General features: G+C 52.0%; 1 long non-coding RNA gene across 1 annotated transcript; it reads right to left on the reverse strand.

Moving 5' to 3' along the window:
* Positions 1-371: 371 nt before the first annotated feature.
* Positions 372-4,824, reverse strand: LOC134432240 (uncharacterized). The gene is made up of 3 exons (XR_010031274.1): positions 4,602-4,824; positions 861-1,604; positions 372-510 (listed from the first exon to the last, which is right to left on the reverse strand). It is a non-coding gene; the product is annotated as an uncharacterized LOC134432240 (long non-coding RNA).
* Between the last annotated feature and the right edge of the window lie 2,084 nt (positions 4,825-6,908).

Raw genomic sequence — 6,908 nt, forward strand, 5'->3', positions numbered from 1 at the left:
CAGCAGATGGGACATCTGACAAGCAAAGGGAACACTCAGTGAGCATGGGGACGTTTCCCTTGGCAGCAGCTGCACTTCCATCAAGGAAGAGGAAATGTCAGAGCCTCCCCAGGAGGGTGGGAAAGAGAAAGCAGCCGAGCGGGCCAGGCTGTGGTGAGCGCAGTCGCGGCGGGACTGTCCCGCAGCTCCGGCAGCCCGGCAGAGCCGGCACAGCTCCCGGGCCCTGCCGGCACAGCTGCCTTGCCCAAGGACAGCCCCTGTGCCAGCCGGGGCAGCTGCGCTGAGCAGCCCCAGCACAGGCAGGGCCCGCTCCTGCCCCGCCGGGCAGCGCCCACGGCCACAGCCCACAGCAGCCTCAGCCCCAGCCTGCCTCCCCGGGCCTGTGGCCTCAGCCGGTCTCTCTGCAGGCTGGCAGCAGCAGGTCCCCGTTCACTGCTCTTGCTGCTGGCCTTCAGCTCCTCCCTGCTGCCTCCCGTCAGTCTCCGGCTGTCCTCAAGGTCTTCCTTGCAGCTGTGGCAAAAGTGGAGGCTCTGGAATTTCTTCCAAGGCCAGGCAGAGCTGCAGTCCCTGCTGTGCTCCCTGCTGGCCCGCTCCATCCCCTCAGCCCCGCCATGCTCTCGGTGAAGCCCCAGCCCCCTTCAGTTTCTTCAGCCCCTCACAGTCCTCTCACCCTCCTCAGTCCCTTCCGAGCCATCTTGTCCCCTGAGACCCGCCACCCCTCAGCCTGTGTCACTTCCCTGTCACCTCAGGGCCACCATGGCCCTCGGCTGCCCCACAGCCCTCAGCCCCAGCAGCAGCTCAGGGTCAGCGTCCCTTCGGCGCCACCGCCCCCTGAGCCCCCTGAGCCCCCTCTGTCTCACCGTCCTTCAGCAGCTCCTCAGGGGACAGTGCCTGGGGCCAGCGGCAGCTCCCACCGCTCCAGGGACAGCCGGGGCTGGAAGTGCTGCTCCGCCCGGCCTGGCCGCCAGCTCGAACGCAGCACAGGGACAGGGGACACAGGGGGTACCGGGGGAGGAAAAGTGTGTTTAAAAAACGACTGGATGTGGCACTTCGTGCCATGATCTAGCTGAGGTGTTAGAACATGGGTTGGACTCGATGATCTTAAAGGTCTCTTCCAACCTAGAAATTCTGTGATTCTGTAAAAAGCAAGAGGTGAAAAAGGCAGCTGAGGGGGAAAAGAGCTAAAAATGCAGCCTAGGCCTACACGGGTCAATCTATGCATCTAAACTTCCACATACCTTGAACTAAAAACCTATGCACATTTCTAAATGTATATCTAAGCGCCCAAATGTAAGCATCTACATGTAAGCGTCTAAATGTAACTCTATAAATATATAAATGTAAATCTCAAAATCTGGAAATGTAACTAATTCTGTCCCATCTATAACAATATAGATCAATTTAATTGTATAGATGTATATATATGCACATACAAACACACCTCTATAAATCTGTACTATATGGATATAGAAATAGAATTGTAGAAATCTATAAATCTATGTGTACACTTAAGGATTCCACCTGCCCGATGGTCACAGGCTCTCCCTCTGATCCTTCTTCCCACGCAGGATAGCCCTCCTGGCAAGGCAGATCAGGATGGAAATCTGGGAAGCAGAGGGAACACTGGGTCAATATTGGCCTCTGTGCATCTGTCCCTTTGGAAGTAACTGTCCTTCTATCAAAGACAGTAAAAGATGGCTGGAAAGGCAGACTCTCACTTGATAATTTGAAGCCTGCTCTTCAAATAGCCAGACTCCTTCCAAGTGTTCAAAACTGTAAGTTTTCAAAGTGTTCACCTCTCAAGTGTCCAGAACTTCTTAAGTTTTGAAGTATCCCAATAAACTCAAAGCCCTCTCAGTGCAAAGAGCCCCCATAAGAGCTTGAAACTCAGACAGTGCCAGCTGCCACAAAGAAGCCCAGCCTGGTTCTTTCTCTGTGCTGACAGAGAGACCTCAGTCCTCACTGAAATGGCTGAAGCTGAAGGTGCTGGGAGCTGAGTTATGAACTAGCACCGTTCCCTGCCATCTACAGCCTGCCCTCTGCAGTGAGCCACAGCTCCTCCAAAACAACCACCAGCTCTGGGATGAACAGCTCTGTGACAAATGACCAGGTAATATTGGCTTTGGCATTTATGTATTAGCTTATGCATGTTGTTAGTGATTATGAGTATTTAGAAATAGCATCAGTTATAACTTTTTTTAGCTGCTTGTAAAACTAATAGAATCTATCAGCTTAAGTGTGCACTGTGCTGCTCATAGAAACAGTAGTTTAATGAATATAATATCTGTGGATCACTTATGGAAAACAATCGTGTGATGAGTGTATTGTGTTAGAGACCCTAGCAAATCATAAGGAGGAAAAAAAGGCTTGTGTGTAACTAAAAACAGTGTAAGGCCATCCACTGACCAACCTGTCCAAGTGATAAGAAAACCCTGACACCAACCAGAGCACCAGAGGACAATACGAGAATACCATGTTAAATTTAAGGAGGACATACTAAACCCTTTTCAGAGGATGTGAAACAGCAGGAAGGAGACACAAGAAGAAATAAAATATATTGACCTGATGCACAGGACGTCATGCAGTAAGCCTGAGTGAGTTTGAAGAAGTCAAAAAAATGAGTTCCCAAAACATCAGAAAGTTCCTAAGAATGTTTGAATACAGCATGAAACACATGAATATGCTTGCATCTCAGCAATAAGATACTCTCTATACACCCAGTGTTCTTTGCCTGTTGGCCAGGAGCACCCCAGTGCTGCAAATATTGTCTTTTTTTATCCTATTAGTATTAAACTTTTAAAAATTCTAAGCAGTGAATTCTGTTTTTCACATCTGGGAGGGAAAGAGCTCCCTACCAGGGAGCAGGCTGTACCAGTTTTGCTCAAGAATGCAGACCCAAAGTGCTCTCTCTCTCTACTTTAGTTCTCTCTACTTTAAAGGGGTGATTTCAGTTTTTCCTTGAGGTACTGTATTTGTGACTAATGATTTCCTTGGCCTCAGAGCTTCTGCTGCTTGTATTTTTAATGTATCTCACTACACCTATCAGCACAGTGGCACTACATTGATTTAATGCTTGGAGACAAAAAGCTCAGACTTCTACACTGACCTTTTGCTGGGCTTTTCCTCTCTTGCTTCAAGAGTCACTCAGGGTTGCCTCCAGGGCACTGACATCCTGCAGCAAACTTATCCACGGACATCAGCACCAAACTGGGACACCTGGCTTGGTGACACAGCTGCCACAAGGTCAGGTTTATTCCCTGCTCTCTTGCCCCAGCAGAGGACTCAGTGTCAGAGCCTCTGGAGAAGCGTGGAGGGCAGGGCTCAGGCAGGTTGTGCCCGTGCAGGATCTGAACTCAAGGCACCAGAAAGCACCAAGCCTGCAGACAGGAACTCAAGTCTTCTCATCTCCCTTCCTGCCAGAGGCAGGCTCAGAGCAGCCATCTCACCCCTCTCTAAACCAGTGGGGGCTCTGTCCTTGCCAAGCTCCTCGGGCTCCTGGGAATTGTTCCTGCCGCTCTCGGTGCCAGGCAAAGCTCCCCCTGCTGCCGCTCTGCCCACAGGCTCCCCTCCTGAAGACTCAGGGGCAGCAGTATTATTGCCCTTGAAAGAGAAACAGAAAGGGAGAAACCCTTCCCACCACTTACACAAAACACCTGGTCCAACAACTTCATGGCTCACAGTTCATAATCTCTTGTTCCTAACAACAGCTCTGGGCCGCAAAGGCATTCAACAGTTAAAAAGATTTGACTTCTCAAACACAGTCCAAAAGCTGTCAAAGCTGACAGTGTTGAGCTGGGGTGACACTGAAAACATGGAATGGCTGCTAAGGAGGAGTTCCGCCAGCTCCTGGCAAAGGGATGTGCTCCTTCCTCCACAGCCCTGAGCACAGCAGTCTCATCCAGGCTGCTGCTTGGCAGGGACAGCATGGGAACACACATCTCTTCCCACAGAGATGCCCAAGAGCAAGGGGAAAGAGCTCTGCAACATGGACAGCAAGACTGGCCAGTTTGCCCAGCTGAGGATTTCCCTAATGGAAACTGGACTGCAGGCAGCAGCTTACTGAGAAGACAAGAAAGCTGCAGCTGCAGCCCAGCCCCAGCCACGGCTCTGGGAGCGCCCACACGCACGGCAGGGCTCACACAGCAGCAGCAGCTGCAGCCCAGCCCTTGCTTTGCCTTGGCCTTCCCACCCAAAAGAGGCACAGCCCACGTCTGCAGCTGCAACAGAGGCACCTCTGGCATGCCCCTCCCTGCACGGGACACTGGGCCTTCAGTGCCACTTCTCCAAACACTCTTCTCTTCTTTCCCATCAAACAAAGCCTCTTAGAACCTACAAAGCTTCCACTTCCTCACCACAAATGCCCCTGCATCAGGGGTTCTTCCCAGGAAAAGGAGCACCCAAACTTGGCCAACACAGGCTCACACCTTTTCATCCTTACTCAGTGGGGATGACTTTATCCTTTCTTCTTCTTCAGAAAATTTTCCTTTACCAAGTAAATCCTTCCCTGTCCATTCACAGCTGAACTTGAAGCCTTCTCAGCCATGCAACAACATTCACAAGCTCTCAGTCCAGCCACTTTCTTCCCTGTCGAATGCAGTTACCTGAGCAGAGGGAGAAAATATCTCCTCCAGCATCTCAAGCACCATGTCCAGATCCAGCGGTGGCAATTCCTCTTTCCCAGGAGTATTCCACAGCCAGCTGTGGCTGTCCATGCTGCAGAACCTGCACTGGCAGCTGGAGTGCTGGGGGCTGAAGTTTCTGGGGTGGCTGCAAGAATCCAAACACATTGGTCAGGCTCCACAATGTGTCTTTGGGACACAGAGCTCTAGTGCTGCCTTGGATCAAACATCACAGGAAGCACACAGCAACTTCAGTTCCAGAAATGTATTCAGACTTCCCAGGGGATTGGAGGAGTGAGTTCTTCCTCTTAAAAATATTAATCCGAATTGACATGTACATAGATCAAAGCATGGACTGGAAATCTGATATAGACACACACACAGACACACACACACACAAACCCCTTATAATCACAGTCTTTTGCATCTTCCCAGCAGTTTTGGGATTTGGCTACATTTGGGTTCTTATCACAAAAGAACACAGTAAGTGGATTCAGCCAGGAAGAGCCCAGATCTGCAGACACACACACTGAAATTAAACTGTGAGTTTTTCCTAAAACCATCCTTGAGGGTGAGGCTGTATTCTGTAGCTCCAACTGTTCTGGGGCACTCAGAGCTCATTTCAATGATACAGCTTGATTTGCAGGGCAGATCTTAAACATCTGCAATATCCTATCAGGGTCCTAGTTTGGTTTCATTCAGAAAAAGAGGAGAGTGCACCTAACACTGACCACTTGTTAGGCAATATCTTTCACCTTGCCCTTGTCCCCCTACAGAGAGGCTGTCTGGAAAATGCCCAGAACACCCTCCAAATCTGTAGCAAGGACAGGAAAAGCAGGAAGAGAATCTTTCTGTTTTCAAGGACCCTCTTCCTAGTTGACTTGATACTTTCTACCTGATTCTCACTTGAGATTTACCCATGATAGAGCACTGCAGGAAAACACTTGAAAGGGTCATTTACTAGGACCTGCTTGGAAAGCAAGGGTAGAAGCTCTTTCCCTACCTGATGTGCTGTGAGCTGGCAACTGCTGCTCTGAAGATGTGCAGCTGCTTCTCAGTGGAGAGGCCATGGAAGGGTTGTGATGGTCTGTGGGAACCAGAGGAAGGGTGAGCTCAGGGTAGCATTTAAGGTCCATGGGACCAAGCAGAATGATGAGCTCACAGTTGAGATGAAATTTGCTTGTGCCTGGCTCCTCCAATGAAATCCCAAGAAGTCCAGATGTGGCAAACACTTTCTTGGGATAAGGTAGGAAAACCACAGAGTCCTGAGCACCTGTGCTTAGCCTGGAGGCAGCTCTAAATCCTCAGGTGAGGCAGCAGTGAGGTCCTGGTATGAGAATGCTGTATAGCAGTAAGGGAAGAAGAAAGGAAAAGCAAAGGGAGGGCTGGGTCACTCTTGGTTTCTGGGTGTGTTTCCCTTGGCAGCAACTGTACTTCTATCAGGGAAAACAAAAGCTCCCAACATCCCAAACAGGGCGAGAAAGCAGAACACCAAGACCCCCATATATTCTGGGGCTATTCAGCTAGCAATGCCTTGTCCATTTAAGTCTCCCCTATTAGTTCAACTGTCTGGGAAAACTGTGCTGCTGTTGTTCCTTGGCAGGAGGCAGCTGCCAGAAAGCCAACTGGCAGGTCTTTTCCCCAGTGCCCCAGAGGGACAGGAGGCTCCCTCCAGCTGGGCGTGACCAGGACCAAGCCCTAGGCTCACACGCATTCACGAAGAGCTCCCCAAGCATCCCAGGGCAGGGCAAGGAGCAGCGCCAGCCACGGTGCACGGCTGGGCCAGCTGCAGCTGAGCGGGCCAGGCTGTGGTGAGAGCAGTCGCGGCGGGACTGTCCCGCAGCCCCGGCAGCCCGGCAGAGCCGGCACAGCTCCTGGGCCCTGCCAGCACAGCTGCCTTGCCCAAGGACAGCCCCTGTGCCAGCCGGGAGAGCTGCACTGAGCAGCCGCAGCACGGGCAGGGCCCACTCCTGCCCCACTGGGCAGTGCCCACGGCCACAGCCCACACTGCCCGCAGATCCCACCCTGTCTCTCCGGCTCTGGGTGGCTGCCCGGTGGGGAAGAGGGCACCACCTGCTCATTGTGGAGCTGCTGGAAGCAGCTGTGACCTTCCTGCCCTACTGCTGCCTGTTGGCCGTGCTCCAGCGCTTGGTGCGGACACGGAAGTTGGGGCGGTCGTGGCCATGCTGTAGTGGGGCCAGGCCCCGGCATTGCCCAGCACAGCTGAGCCAACCCAGCCCGGCACCCTGTGGAAGCTGAAGCAGTGGAGCTGGAGCACGAAGCTGCAGA

This window comes from Melospiza melodia, chromosome Z (assembly GCF_035770615.1).
Source record: "Melospiza melodia melodia isolate bMelMel2 chromosome Z, bMelMel2.pri, whole genome shotgun sequence".
NCBI classification, from domain to species: Eukaryota; Metazoa; Chordata; class Aves; order Passeriformes; family Passerellidae; genus Melospiza; species Melospiza melodia.